This window comes from Rhagoletis zephyria, unplaced genomic scaffold (assembly GCF_001687245.7).
Source record: "Rhagoletis zephyria isolate East Lansing unplaced genomic scaffold, Rhagoletis_zephyria_1.1 Rzeph_scaffold_01512, whole genome shotgun sequence".
Classification (NCBI taxonomy): domain Eukaryota; kingdom Metazoa; phylum Arthropoda; class Insecta; order Diptera; family Tephritidae; genus Rhagoletis; species Rhagoletis zephyria.
The window spans coordinates 43,618-60,612 of NW_016158596.1; the positions used below are offsets into that span (position 1 = coordinate 43,618).

General features: G+C 33.7%; 1 protein-coding gene across 1 annotated transcript in view; it reads right to left on the reverse strand.

Annotated features, from left to right (window-relative positions):
* Nucleotides 1-14,017, reverse strand: part of AstC (Allatostatin C) — a 31,528-nt gene extending 17,511 nt beyond the window's left edge. Inside the window, exon 1 of the mRNA XM_017617859.1 lies at nucleotides 13,795-14,017. The gene's annotated coding sequence lies outside the window, so the exon portion shown is untranslated. The remainder of the gene's footprint in view (nucleotides 1-13,794) is intronic.
* Between the last annotated feature and the right edge of the window lie 2,978 nt (nucleotides 14,018-16,995).

Below are 16,995 nucleotides of genomic sequence, written 5' to 3' on the forward strand. Positions count from 1 at the left end.
TCACTCGTTACTCATCCGTAAACTCGACCTAATCGGCTTTCAGCCCAGTCTCCTTCAATGGATCTCATCTTACCTCTCTGATAGAACACAAAGAGTTATTGTTAATAATTGTTCTTCCAACATCATTAAAGTTTCTTCAGGAGTTCCTCAGGGAAGCCACCTTGGTCCGATTCTGTTCCTGATATTCATTAATGATATTTCTTCTATAATAAAANGAGTTTAGGAACAAACAATGTGTGGCAAAAATTAAAAACTTTTGTCATTTTAATGATTTAATTTCTGCGTGCAACAACAACACGTCTAAGTTTAGTGAAGTGATAAAATGGAAATGGAAGGGAGTCGACGGAATGATTTATAGCTGGCATTTAAAAACGCCCAAAGCTTTTGCCACAAAAATAAATACGTTGCGCGTTTGGCTATTATCTAGTCTTTAAGGAGATGTTGTTGTCACCTACGACAACTTTTGAAATGCGGTTTTAGATTATTCTTTTTTGGGCGCAGCGAAAGAGTCGAATTACACCATCATCATTACAATGTAATTTGCAGAAGTGTGAAGAAATTTTGCGGACAATAAAGCGAAAATCTTTGGTTTCAAAAATCTTTATGATAAAAGGAAAATTCTGCGTCGGATATTTTACATTAAAATACTATATATAAATATTAGGGTTGTCCCTAAATGTAGGAAGCAAATTTTTACATCAGACTTCCTAAGCCTCAACCCTTCGTCGATGCTACCGTAGTCGAAGATATCACATGTACATTTTGGCCCCGATTGAAGTTGGTTAAGGCGTGTCGCATGGGGGTCAAAATTCAGATTACCCTATGAAGACGTCTTAACCGACTCCAATCGGGACTAAAATTTATATGTGATATCCTCGACTTCAATAGTATCGATTTTGGGTATTAAATGAAAAAAATAATAAAATTTAAATTTTTTGAGTCCATAGGGGCATCTGGCCTTTGGCTCCGACTCCAATCGGACCAAAATTTATATGTGATATCTGTTACTGTGGTATTACAGATTTAGGGGGTGAAACTGAAAAAAATCGTCCATTTGATTTTTTTTAAGGACCACCCTAATAAACATACATAACTAAAACGCATACATAAATCTGTACATGCGTATACAATAATGCAACTGCTAAACATACATACCCAATAAACATTGGGCTTGGTTAACAATTCGAATATGATTCGATAACTAATCTTTTATCGAGTATCACCTTGGATAACGAATCTGGAATAGGTTAGTATTCGTTTCGAGAACCAGTAAAACGGAACCTTCGTTATCCAATGTCTTATATCTCCCTTCGATAATGAGCTGGATTTCAATTTCTCTCTTGTTACTATGGTTACCATTTTTTTCCGAACCTATCTCGAGTGTGTGTGTTGGCAAACTAAGGTTGGTTATGAGTTCGTTCTCAGTTCGATATGCACATTGGATATGCACAAAAAACTTAATTATCCGGCAGGTTCTCTAATTCACTACCGAGTGAATTTGAGCCAAGTTCACTTTGACTTCAAATTTGCAGGGGTTGAAATTCACTCGAAAGTAAATTGCAGAACCTGCCCGTATATGATCATTAAAATTACTCCAAAATATTAAAAATATACTTGATGTATGCCCAAAAATGTATACAATGTATATTTTCCAACGAAATTTTTTTCGGTTATCGCATAAAAAGTTGTTGTATATACTTATTGTATTGAAAATGAAGGCTCACAAGACGTTGTTGGATAATATTTAAAAGATGACAGTTCTCAAGTTGAAAATATTGCTTCACACAAAATATTTTTGTCGCTGATATTGAGAAGCTACAATAGATGCAGAGTAAACAGCTTTCGCTAAAAACGAACGCAAAGATTCTTTCTCTTTCGGTAAATTTTTATTGAATTTTTCAACCACCAAAACCGATTTAGCGCTAAACTTGACCATTGTGAAACAACAATCGAAATATTTTTACGAGTACATTACAATTTTTTACTAGAAAATAGCGGAACTATTCGCAGTTCGCCAGCTTCCTCTTTTTGACAATTAAACAAAGCTCGCCAGCAACTCTGGTTCTCTGCGCAAAGGTATTTTTTGCCATATGAAAATATGCGAAAATTAACTAACTTATTACCAAAATAATAATTTTTATGCATTTTTATGATTTTTAGGCAAATTATGTATTTTGTGTCATAATATGCATTTGCATACTCGATATGCTTTTGCACATTTTCGTATTCCCCATTAATAATATATCGATGTTATTCAAAATTTACATTTTTGGAGATTTCGTCATACAACTAATAAGCTTGATAAGGAGATAACTTGTTCGTAGCTGATGACTAAACGTCCCAAAAATGGCGAATATATGTGTATTTCTATCTATCTTTTGGTATACGAACTGTATGAATTGATCAAACTTTGACGGCGTTTTCCCACAAAATTTTAATTTTGAAATAATTCTGTATATTACACTGCGCGACAGAGCTCAAATCGGTATTGAGTAAAACCAAATGAAAGTGATAAGTGGAAAATATCCTTAATTGAATCTTTGCACACAATGTATTGTTTAATTAGGTTAAGGTCCTGAAAAATATTTTCTTATTCATATAAGGGTTTTTTGATACGAGGAATACATTTTTGAAGTTTGTTTTTTAATATCTCTGCGGTAGATGGCGCTGTAGGCCAATTTTATTGAATTTGAGTTTTTCAAATAAATACTCAAATTAGAGGTCTTTATTGATAAAATGCAGTCGCGGTTCCTATTACAAATACCAATTTTAAGCACTGCAATCAATATTTTGAACAGAAATTAATTATTTTATTGCATTTTTTTGTCTACTTTTTTCAAACTTTCCTTTTTTTCTTTTTATTTCGATTTTCAAAATCAATAATTGTTTTATTTTTCTCCCTTTAGAGTGTAGCTTTGCTATTTGACAGTAGTGTTATTGAGCTTTGTACCACGCGACTTGTTTGTTAGGAATTCTGGAAAAAAACAACAAAGTTTAAACTTTAGAAATTATAGAAGCTATTTCGAAGATCACCACATCTCATCAGACTTCTTTTTTCTAGGCTTTCAGCAGGGATCATACCCGCGTCACTTATCACTTTTTTCGGTGTTTTACTTAAAAAATAGTGGATTGTGAAAGAAAGTATCAACATTTTGGTGTTGTTGCGGCAAGTTTCAAGTTCCACATAGTTTAGTTGGAATAAGCGAACATATTTACTAAAAAAATGTATGGGCTTTATTTCAACAAACGAGTTGAACGTAATGTATCATTGGCACCAAATAAAATGTATAGAATTTGTTACAATTCGCTATTTAATTGGTTTAAAGGAGCACATAGTTCAATGCAGTTCGCAGTGCTAACTATCTGGACTGATCCTGGTAAATATAGTGTTATATGTGACGATGATTTTGAAAATCAAAATAAAAAGCAAAAAAGCAGGAAAGTTTGAAGAAAAAGTAGACAAAAGAATAAAAGATACAATAAATAAATTATTTTCTGTTTAAAATATTAATTGCAGTATTTAAAATCACATCAGGACTGAATTTTTTTAATGAAAAAATGAATTTGTTTGAAAAAAACTTCAAATTCAATAAAATTGGCCTACAGCGCCACCTAGCGCAGAGATAATCAAAAACGTAAATGAATTCCTCGTATCAAAAAACCCTTACACGAGTATTTTCTAAAAATATTTTTCATGAACTTAACCTAGTTCTACAATAAATTGGGTGCAAGGATTCAATTAAGGATATTTTCCTTATTTGAGCTAGACTCGAAAAAAGCCATTGACTTAGTATTAAATATTGACATCCAAAACTATCACTTGCATTTGGTTTTACTCAATATAGAGCCAATAAGTTTGATTTTGTCGCATAGTGTTTTTAATCGTGCCATATATATATATATAGCTTATATTTTTCTTATTCATGAATTTTGGAAGGAACGAAGTATTATTTTTTATAATTTCAGTAAATTCAAGTTTGTATCGTTTCATTAAAAAACACAACAAACTTAACAAATAATTTTAAAAACCTAAAAGAAAATTAAAGCAAGAATGATAGAAACATAGCCAATGATTATAGAAAATAACGATGTTTATGGATGGCTCTCTTATATTCTATGTTCTTTGAGATACTGAAACTTATAGTTGCCAACTTGGTGCTTTAAGCACTAGATTTAGTGCTTTTTGAAAATTAAAACGCCAAAAAAAATTGTTTAGTGCCTAGTGCCTTTTTTAGTGCTTTTTTTCTGAACTAAAATTACTTCGAGATAGTTAAAACCTGAAATAATTTGAAATATTTAAGGCTGCGGCAGCACTGAATTTACAAGAACCTACAAATTTAAATGGACTAAAATACAACCATGATTGATAAAAAGCTGAAGTTGCAAACCCACCTTGTTAAATTCTATTCGCGTTAAAAATGCTAGTACGCAAGTAAGTTAAGTATTTCTTTTTTCTTTTCCAATTATTTGTACAATTTTTTTTTTTTTTTACCACCTGAGTAAGACACGTCGTTTCTTGGTGCTGAATCCAAATCTGGCCTCACAATTGCTCTAGCACTAGAATTTTGGGATATCCTAACCTCAAAGTGCCAAAAACACGGTTTTTAGCGATATTTGAGGTTATATAATGAAAACATCAAATTATTTGCTCATTTATAATTAGGGCATCATTTTCGTTTGATGCGATTCGATTTTTCTTTCTCGAGATATACCAGTTTTAATATGCGGTACTTCGGTATTATGTTATGAAAAAAGCATCCCTTGATTTTAGTGTGGTAAAACGCTCTTTTTCCAAGTTGTTTGAAAATCAAAAGATGGCAACACTGCTAAAACTGCTGCCACGACCGAAAAATGGTTTTTGGGCTAGAGTACACGGAGACTTCTTTTTAATTAAAAAAAAAAAAACACTGAAAATCGGGATTTAAGCGATACAAATATGAAAAATCCAGACTTTTATAAAAAATATACAGCTGGACGACTTTCTCAAAATCGGTACTGTCCCGCCAAAATCGGTCACCGTATATAATATATATAATAATAATAATAATAGATTGGCGCTTACAAATATGTTAGTGTTTGGCCGAGCTTCTCCTCCAATTTGTGCCGTGAGTTGATGTTGTCACACAAAGGGGAGGGACCTACAGTTTAACGCCGACTCCGAACGGTGATTGTATTTTTATGAGAAGCTGTTTTTCACGGCAGAAAAACACTCGGAGGTTTGCCATTGCCTGCCGAGAGGCGACCGCTGTTTAGAAAAAACCATTTTTCTATATTTTTTTTGCGATGTTGCTTTAAACAGGTCCTGCGGAGTGCTAGCTTATATATACCCCCTACATAATTTCTTTTTTTATATACGTAGTAGTAAGCCCGGGCAGACGTTGTCCTGCTACACACCGATACATAGGCAGGTTACATGCACTGTAGATATTATGGGCCTTCACACCGAAGCTTGGTACTCGGTGTTCGGTAATTTTTTTCCCATGTATTTTGTTTGTGTAAAATAGTGTTACATTAGAAAAAATTACCGGACACCGAATTACCGAATACCGAGCTCGGTTTGAAGACACATATTGTTTCTTACGTTTCATTTGATATCGAAATAAGTAAGGATTTTTATATATTATGATAAGCACGTTGCGAGGAGCATAGAAAAAATTTCCATGAAAAAAAAAAAAATTTTTTCTCGGAGATTAGCGTAAACGAACACAGTGACACTGGGTTTTTATATATTAAGATATACATACATACATATGTTTTATTCAAAATAATTTGTTGTAAATATTTGTTCAATATTTTTCTGTTTATTTCGCAGTATTTCATCATTCATTTTTACCTATTTGAAAATTTTAAAATTTTACAAATGAAGCATAAATTCTTTTCCTTAACAGAGCATCCTTTTATTTGTAACAGGGATTTACTTACTTTATAGTTTTACCAGGCCTTGCGCACAAAACATCTTCATATACAGCCCGCGAAAAAAGATAGCACACAAACATTTTTACCAGTTCTGACTACTTTTCTTTTGCTTTTTTTAAGGTTTATTAATTTGTCGTTAAAATTCAGCTCGTTATCTAAGAAAAATAAGTTTAAATTTCAAACTTTGTACAAAAATTTAAAAAATTGCACAAACTTTTCAACTCAATTCCAAGTATTTTTTTTAGAATATCTGAATTAATGTAAAATAAATTAAAATTTATTAAGTAAAGTGACAGTTTGAAGTTGCTAAAAAATCGTATTGATACCATCAGCAAAAAAATTATCAAAAATCAACGCGATTTTTTAGCAACTTCTAGCTTGCACTTTATTCTACTAGAATTTAAGATGTTTGGAATTGGGACGTAAAGTTTGTGAAATTTTTATAATTTTTGTACAAAGGGCGTGTGTGAATCGGTAACAAAGTTCTATGGGGAAAGCTGGTGAATAATATTTTTACTATTGTAAGACAGTTTTGCCAATCTGCTGTGTGAAATTAAATCTTTTTTGACAGCAGTAAATTTTTGATAACCGCAGATTTTTTCGGGATAAAATATTACAAATTGCAGTGAAATTAACATTTTAAGAAAACATCTACCAACATTGATTGCAATTCATCAATTTAAGCTTTTATTTAACGAAAAATTACACACATCAACAATCTTTGTGTTTGTAAAAATGTTCTATGCATTTGTGAAAAATTTCACTAGCCCCATGAGCTAGTGAAATTTTATTCATCTCCTACTTGTCAAAAATTTCCTCCACCTATTCAAAATGTTGAGGTGGTATCGTTTTGTCGCGGGCGTATACATACATACATGTGTACGTGTACCTGATGAAAAGCTGTCCGATATCTCGCTAGAAATACTGTACAATGCTCAAGTCACTGACTTTTTAAGGTCAGATAGCAATCTTACGTCCGGACACCTGTCCGTCCTGGTCGCACTTAACCACTCTTAAACCGGTCCTGGTTGGGTTCAATCCACATTTAAAAAATTCATAACTATAAAGGAATCGCTTTTTACCTCCCTCTTATTAGCTCGGGATGTAACTATGTAATACTGATGCGCCTAAAAGATGCAGCGATTTATATTTTCAAGTTACATACCTGATGGCAGTACGAATGGCAATTATAATAGGGAGGTTTTGGTTTTTTAAACTATAATTTTATTTAATCATTAGCCCCCGCATAGTTTTCTCATGAAAGGAGCAATAAATTTCTCAGATTTGACCGATCAAGTGCTATTTATAAAAATCTTTGTTTTGTAATGTAATTTTCCTAATGTGGTTCTCACGGCTCTGTGTAAACATATATTGTACATGCTATGTATGTATGTATGTAGGTATGTATGTGTACGTATTTACATGGCTATGTGTGAAGGGACGAATGACGGCAGTTTAAATTTGTGCCTAACAGTAGTAGGTGGCTAAATTGCTGTTGCTGTTGCAAAAACTACCCCAGAGGGTCGAGTTGCCTGCCGATGTGTACTAGGCGACGATAAATTCCAGTGCAATCATATGATTGTATGTATGTATGTATGTACATGTATACAAACATGGCACACATTTCCCCTTATCAAATTTCTAATTAACTTGCAGAGGTTATTTATCAGAGCAATAAAAATGTCCTGATTATGAGGATTTTATTTGATGTAATAGTACATTTTATTTTCGCTAGAATATTAACATACGTTATCGAAGAGCGGAAAAGTATTTTGTTAAGTTGTTTATGTTGTGTTAAAGGGTTTTAGATTAAAGACACTTCTAGTGAGGGAAAACGATGTGTTTTTAACGCCAAATATCAATCAAGTCGAGGGTGCCAACATTCCTATCACTTATGTTAATGAATACCAACATACATACATACAAAGACATCCCCACCTACAGTGACATTCCATTTTCATGTACATCCTCATATATATATATCGAGCCCTAACCGCCAAAATAACGTAAGCTAAATTTTTTTTCAGAATTTTCTTTTTGATGCAGAAATGCATCTAGATGCTCTAGGAATATTTCTGCATCAAAAAGAAAATTTTGAAAAAAAATGTCGCTTACGTTATTTTGGCGGTTAGGGCTCGATATATATATGCAAATACATATGTATGTTGTCGTTGTGTTCTTGTATTGGTAACAGCAGAAACGATTTTACAACCGCCAACTAGTTAAGTTTTATTGCACAACGTGCCATTCATATTTCTGTGCTGATATTTATCGTCAAAAGTGGCAATAAAACAATGGAATATGGTGGATGATATCAGATATCTAGTCGGCCAATTGTTAGGAGCAGGTGATTTAATAACAGTCATTGAATCGTTTTTAAATTCCAATCTCGATTGCAAAGCACAAAAAAGGACAGACATCCAGGTTCTTAGTTGTTCAAATAATAACACCAGTACTAATAAATTAATCAGGGATTATTTATTTAAGTAATTACTTCAAAAGTTGGAAACAACCACAACAATTGGAATCCGGTGTTCTCATTCCCCTTTTGATACAATGAACTTCAATTCGGATCAATTTTATTTACACGATTGATTCATTCTTCCCCGATCAACGCTAACGAACTCAATCATTAAATGAAAAGTTGTAAGTTATGTCAAATTAGTGGATAAACATTCAGAAAAAGTTTCGTCTTCTTAAGCTAAGTTAAATGGACTATATACATATGTACATATGTATGTAGATACATATGGCTTCATGGCTTAATCATATGTAAACAAATATACATAAGTATGCACACACACACATATGTACATATGTATATACAGTCAGTCAATCAAAAAATGCAGGCACAGTGATTTTTTAACAACATTCGCAACCTTCTTTTCGTTTATTTTACATCAGAAAATTTCGTAGATTAGCTGTACATTTGGTATTTCCGGTTCCACTATTTCACCATGTACATACATATATGTATGTACATGCGTATGTATGTAGCTTGAAGCATTCAGCATGACTGCAGCCAGAATTTGAAGAACCCAGAATTATTAGTGGAGAGATATTGAGAATGGGCACTAGACTGGATCGGTTTCCATATAAAGGAAAGGCTTCGAAAGCTTACTTGGAAGGGATTTTAGCATAATAAAATTTTCGTCCATGACTACGGTTGCCAGACGTACTGATTTTATCAGTAAAGTACTAATTTTTCAACTGTCGTACTGATTTTATTAATTTCTTCAATCAGTACGCTAATGTCCTGATTTTCCAAAATTTGTAATGATTTGTACTGAATTTTCAATTCTGAGAATACAAATCTGTAATAAGGGCTTTCCACCCAGCTTGATGCTCCGTAACTCGGTGTCCGGTACTTTTCCCCCATGTATTTTTTTAACTGAATAATAAAAAAGGAGGAGGTTATCAATTCGACGGATTATTTTTATTTCATTTTATTTATGTTACCGCATAACGTTAATCGATTCCTATAATAATTTGGTTTCGATGCGATCATTATCATGAAGAAATTAACGGTACTCTTAAATTTGTGTATGAGAATTGAAGTCAGTTTTGTTTTTTGCCTAGAAATTACTTACCAACAAAATAGTTTAGAATTTTTTAAAGGTTTTTACATAACGCTGGAGCTTGCAAAATGTAAAGTAACAGAAACAAAGAACATAGAATATAAGGGAGCCATAAACATTGGTTATGTTTTATTTTGTCAAACTGGTAAATACCCTCCCTATATTGCAGTCCATCACTCTTGGCTGAGTTTTTTATTTAAGGTTTTTACAATAATTTCTTAAGTTTTTTTCCTGAATTTAGTGAAATTAAAAAAAAAAACTAATACTGATTCCCTCAAAAATTCATGGATATGAAAAAGAAAAGCTGTGGATACAGTGGCAAAAATATTAATAGGGAAGCGACATTTTAGAAGTTTATACAGAGGGAAAAAATGTTTTTAATTATATTTTTTATTTGTGTATATAAAACGAAAGTTTTGGGTTTAAGTATAGTATAAGTTTTCTGGTAGCCTTTACAACGATACCAATTTTTTTCAAAATCGGTTAGTAGTTTTTTTGTGTAAAATATTTTTATTCTTTATTAATAAAAGGTATTTTTTGCTTTCAAGTGTTTATTCTCAAATTTTTATACATTTTTTATATATACAAATATGCACACTAGAAGAAAGATAACGGAGAAATTACTTTTTTACCTATGACTTAATCTCTTACAAAAAATTGGTGTGGTCCAATACCCAGCGGAGTGCTGTACAATGTAATGATTCTAGTATCTTCGTTTATGTATATTGTAACTATCAATATTTTATAAAGAGAAGTGTAAAATTTTTTTATCTAAAACTAATAAAGTTAGAAGGATGTGGTAGTTTACATATTAGTCCTTGACATATATTTTTTTCGAAAATAAATATTGGAAATTTCCAAGGCTATTCAAGGATAAAGTTTAAAAACGACGTTTTCAACATTTATTCGTCCTGGTGCAACAAAAAATTTAATTTTTTTTAAATTCCACAGAATTTTTCCTTTTAACTGATACCCATATTATTACTCTACAAAGCACCAAATCTTTTAAATAATTTTTTTATTCAACCATATTCTGGAAATTTTAAAGTCCTTTACAAAAAAAAAACCCTGACGTCAGAGAGCAAAATTAGAAACGCAGTTATACTATATTTGGCTCCTAGTTTTGTAAATATATTGATTTTTTCGCGTGTTTTAAAAATTTATTATCAATACTTCATACATACATACATACATGGCGTATGAGCAACATTCGTGCCTGGGCATATTTCCTAAAAATTATAGTTTAAAAAACTAAAACCTCCCTATTATAATTGCCATTCGTACTGTCATCAGGTATGTAACTTGATAATAGAAATCGCTGCATCTTTTAGGCGCATCAATATTACATAGCTACATCCCGAGCTAATAAGAGGAAGGTAAAAAGGAAATTATTACGCATTTTTATTTGAGAATTTACAACTTTATTTATCAATAAATGTTCTTCGGTGATAGCTTGATGTGTTTGTAAAAGAACAGGCTTTAACAAAAATCCATGGAATTTATAAAAAAAAAAAAATCAGTTTTAAATTTTTTCCCTGTTAAAGTTTGCATTATTTTCATTCACAATGTAAATTTAAAGTGAAAGTATCTTGCGAACCTGATACCTGATGTAGAAAAACGGTATACAGGGCCCTAATGTACGACCCAAACTTAAGTTTATGTGTTTCGGCGTTTTTTTTTGTCATTTCAAAACTTGAAATTTTCCTTTCATTATAATTGATAAATAAAAACAATGGCTTACGATATGTATGGTCAAGCAGGATATATATATAAAGCGAAAAGCAACTGCTGCAACAAAATAAAGAAGCTTAAGTCGGGAGGTTGGCTTCAAAAATTTATTATTTGAATCGCAAGGAATTTTATTAAGAGACTTGATTGGAGTATTGACATTGGCTTGCTGACATCAGATATATTTCGTCGTTTAAAGTGCAAAACCGCGTATCAGCAAAATGCAAAACCACGTATGTGAGGTTGCATAAATTATTTTTTAGAGAGAAAAAACACTCATAATTCAAAATGGTTCTCTTTTTTATAAAGCACTCGCATATCTGGATAGCATATTTCAGGACGAATGGATAAGGATAGAGCCAAGAGCTTGTGTGAGCAAATCCAATTTTTGGCAGCCAACGTGAGTTACGCGGTTTTGCAGAATGACGATACGCGGTTTTGTACTTTAAACGACGATTTATTTCGCGTTTATTTGCCAAGAGCTTTTCAATAGCTTGTTCGTAATTCGCAATTGCACGATAATACAGTATTCTAAAGTCAACCTAACGACTTAAGCCGTTTTGTTGCCACAGATATACTCGTATAAATAAATTAAATTTCCTGTGAAACAATTTGCATGGTCACGTTAGCTTACCAGTACGGCAGTACAATATAAGTTTGAATGTACGCAAGATATATTCAAATAAAAAAAAACATAACCCTATAAACGTATTTTCGATTTTGAAGACTTTATTAATACTATTGCTCCGATCTCTTTTGTTTACTTGCTTTAAGCATAAAAACAAACAAAAATAAATGTACTTAAAACTGTCAAACATTATCTTATTGATTAAAAGAAATGGTGGGAAATAAGCCATTTTGGTAGGTTTTTGGTACAACTTCTGGTAGGAAAGAAAATTGTTCAGTGGCAATCTCTGGTATTACTAGTAGGTACTACAGATTGCCCGAGCATGCTCTAGTATAACAGTAGCATCTTTTAGCACGTGCTCAAGTTTTAATCATGCGGCCCAAGGTGTGTGCGAGGTACTAATGCAATTGTTTCTTATTCTTACGGTACACTTAGACCCAGTGGGCTAGCTGTGATACCAATTGAGGGCTCGAATTGGAACCCGCATGTTCTCCTAGAAGTAAATAGAACCAGTTGGGTAGGTCAAGATAGCGCGAGAATTAGTGAAGACAAAGCGGTAGTGGTGAAATGAGCATCTTCACGCCCACGAAATGGCAGGAAAGCGACAGAGGTAGGGTTTCACATTCTCGATTTCGTGTCGATGCCGCGGCCACTTCGGCAGAAGTCATTGACCGGCAATCCTTTTCTACTAGCATGCCCTCCCATTAAGCAATGGCCCGTAATAATACCGGCATTGGGTGGGTGGCTTACTAACCGAATGAATGCGTAGGATCTTTTCTTGTCGAGGCTGGGCCAGAAATAATGAAGTCAATCAGGCATGTTCTGCATTCTACTTTGGAGTAAAAGTTGTTTAAAAATACTTAAATTTCGCATTTTGGTGTTCTACATTTTACCCTATACTTTTGAATTCCGTNATAGGTCAAGATAGCGCGAGAATTAGTGAAGACAAAGCGGTAGTGGTGAAATGAGCATATTCTCGCCCACGAAATGGCAGGACAGTGACAGAGGTAGGGTTTCACATTCTCGATTTCGTGTCGATGTCGCGGCCACTTCGGCAGAAGTCGTTGACCGGCAATCCTTTTCTACTAGCATGCCATCTCATTAAGCAATGGCCCGTAATAATACCAGCATTGGGTGGGTGGCTTACTAACCGAATGAATGCGTAGGACCTTTTCTTGTCGAGGCTGGGCCACAACTAATGAAGTCAATCAGGCATGTTCTGCATTCTACTTTGGAGTAAAAGTTGTTTAAAAATACTTCAATTTCGCATTTTGGTGTTCTACATTTTACCCTATACTTTTGAATTCCGTTTTTTCGAACATCAAATTTTAAAAATGAAACAGCAAATCGCTACTTTTCTAGAACATCAAAAATGAAAAGTTTTATTTTTGATTTTCACTTCATTTTCATTCTACTACTTTTCTGGAACATGCCTGAATATGTGATTTAGTTAACGTTGTATGGAATAAAATAAGGAAGGATCTCGGATTAACATTTGCATTAATAGAATAAAAAAATTAATGAATAAAGTAAAAACTTGATGTTTCTTCGGAACCCCGCGTTTTTATTAGAGTTCTGGTGCTTTTTAAATGAACAATTTGGCAGCACTGTCCAGAGTGACACCTATGGAGCACAATTTCCAGTTAATTTGTTTATTACCTGCGCAATACACTTTCTCCATCAGAGACAAATCAGACCATGAATACAACTATTCAAAATACCCTAAACTCAGCACCGCCAAACAAGTCTAGTCAATCTTATTAATTATTGGAAACAAACTTTCATTTAGTGCTACTAAAATGCCAGCGCAATCGGATAAACTGTTTATGAGTGCATTCTAAATGTGCATATCTAATGGTAATTAATTGTATTGATACGTTCACAAATATTTCAAATATAATCTTCCAAAGTACTCAATCAAGTCTGTAGTTTTCCACATCTTACCGATAATTGTTGATGACTCCTTGCGATGCAAATTTTCGCCAGATAAATGCAGATGTATGTATGTATAATTTAAGCTACAGCAACAAGTGTGCCCAATATCATAACCCGTTAAATCACACAAACTAACCGAAGTTATTTATCACGTCTAATACGAATTATCCTTCAATACAGAAGCTAACACTTATCTAAAACACCAAGAACTGTTTCTATTCGTGTTGTTCACGCTGTTGCTTGTGCCGACAATTTGATGCGGAGCCCTATTTGGCTTAGCCTTTTATACAAAACACAGTCAAAAGTGGAGTATCTAACATTCCCACCCCACCCACAACAAAACAAAACAAAACAAGAGTGGCAGCATCAACATTTTACACAGAAGCGACGTCATGGAACCATCCATACAAGCAATTTGGTGTATCCTCGTCTCTGCCGCGATTTGTCATTTTCGTCCCTTAATGTTTGTTTTTATCGTAGTAGTAGTAGTTTTCTATATCTACATATATGTTAGAGCATCCCAGTAGAAATTTTATGCATGCGACATCGCTGTTGGTGGCCACGACCTTGCTGCCAGTATAAATGAACCTTGATTTACATTTAACATGTGTGGTTTNCATATATGTTAGAGCATCCCAGTAGAAATTTTATGCATACGACATCGCTGTTGGTGGTGCGAGCTTGCTGCCAGTATAAATGAACCTTGATTTACATTTAACATGTGTGGTTTCTCAGAGCGTATGCGTACTCTAACCATACACTTGTACTACTGCTGTATGCATATGGCTGTATTAATGTTTCAAACATACAAAAACGCATTAATGGAATAGTAGGTTTGTTCCTCAAGCCACTCGAAGTCACTTCGAGTTACACATACGCGGTTCACAAGTAAGTTTTAGAGTTTATTTGATATACGCTGGCAGTTTGAACTTGGCTCGAAGTTTTCTACAAGTAGCTTGTGGAACAAACCTAGTATTAAAGCATTCTTCCCCATATGTANTTTGTTCCTCAAGCCACTCGAAGTCACTTCGAGTTACACATACGCGGTTCACAAGTAAGTTTTAGAGTTTATTTGATATACGCTGGCAGTTTGAACTTGGCTCGAAGTTTTCTACAAGTAGCTTGTGGAACAAACCTAGTATTAAAGCATTCTTCCTCATATGTAAATGCTACTTTTCTGATACATTTTAATATATGGTACATACGGGGATATAAAAAAGTTTAATTTACATATGCAATTGCATATCTTGTAAAAGCCCGTTAGTGCTGAAAATATTATTGCACAACACGTCCGTTCACTACAATTTTTGTACAAGACTGAAAATATTGCAAAAATTCCATTTCACATTTATCAATAAATGTACTTAAAACAACAACAACGTACGTTCACTTGCAGTTCGCTTGAATTTGAATTTATTTGTGGAAATTCATGACTACGCATGAATTGTTCANTGTATCCTCGTCTCTGCCGCGATTTGTCATTTTCGTCCCTTAATGTTTGTTTTTATCGTAGTAGTAGTAGTTTTCTATACATATATGTTAGAGCATCCCAGTAGAAATTTTATGCATACGACATCGCTGTTGGTGGTGCGAGCTTGCTGCCAGTATAAATGAACCTTGATTTACATTTAACATGTGTGGTTTCTCAGAGCGTATGCGTACTCTAACCATACACTTGTACTACTGCTGTATGCATATGGCTGTATTAATGTTTCAAACATACAAAAACGCATTAATGGAATAGTAGGTTTGTTCCTCAAGCCACTCGAAGTCACTTCGAGTTACACATACGCGGTTCACAAGTAAGTTTTAGAGTTTATTTGATATACGCTGGCAGTTTGAACTTGGCTCGAAGTTTTCTACAAGTAGCTTGTGGAACAAACCTAGTATTAAAGCATTCTTCCCCATATGTATGTAAATGCTACTTTTCTGATACATTTTAATATATGGTACATACGGGGACTTACAAAAAAGTAGCATTTACATAAAATATCCCACAACACGTCAGCTCACAAAAATTTTTTTACAAGACTGAAAATATTACAAAATTCCACTTCAAAATTATCAAGAAATGTACTTAACAATAAAGTACGTTCGCTTTCAGTTCGCCAGAATTTGTTTTTTTTTCTGGAAATTTATAGCCACTCATGAATTGTTCACTCCGTTTCACTCATACAGCATGCATACATACTTCATGAAAGCATACAACCACTTTCTACGGGGTACATATGTACATACACAATCTTTATCGGTGTGCAGCATCAGCGCTGATGAGCAACAGCAATGCAACGACATCATCAGCGTCACAGATGTTGATTGCNGTTCGCTTGAATTTGAATTTATTTGTGGAAATTCATGACTACGCATGAATTGTTCACACTAATTCACTCATACAGCATGCATTTTTCATGAATGCATACAACCGATTTCTACTGGGATGTGTAAACACATACATACATATATGTATATATATTGGAACGCGCCAAGTGCCGTAAAAATCTGACTGGTCGGTCTATAGGTTAGCGTGTTGATGCAACTTTCGTTAGAAACATGTTGCTTTAGCTCAGCTGTGCTATTTTCCCATTCACGCATACATACATATACTTACATGGATTTGTATGCGTGCAGTGTACTGCACACACACCTGTTGAATGTATAATATGTGTTTCCTTCCGGTAAATGATAACGGTTTTCTGCAACTGTAATACCCAGTGTCGGAAGGTAATAACAAATAGCCTACTTAAGAATATGAGCTCAATTGCATGGATAACCGACTCAATACGCGGTGATTTTAGACGATCGGTCACGAATTTAGCATACTAAAATTTAAGTTGTTTCCTTTCTAATTATTTTATTTTCTAATATTTTTCTGGAAGTGTGACTCGCTTCTGAAATTCTCCTCTGCTGTGGCGTTAGAGTGTTCCACAGCTAGTAGATTAAAGTAGGAATTATCTTGGCTACTTATGAAAAGTATGGACGGCTAATTAAGAATACTAGTGAACCCGCATGACGTTAAAACGCCCAAAATTGAATTTCAAAAACTTAAAAGATATTCCAAATGTTAGTCAGAGTTATAACAGATCCGAGTGTCATTTTTCATCAAAACCGTACAACCGTTTCTGAGTGAAAAGCAGTCTCGCATAGTGCATGTTTTTATTTTCATCGAATTTCAACTCACCCCATACCGATGAAAAAATATCTTAATAAAAA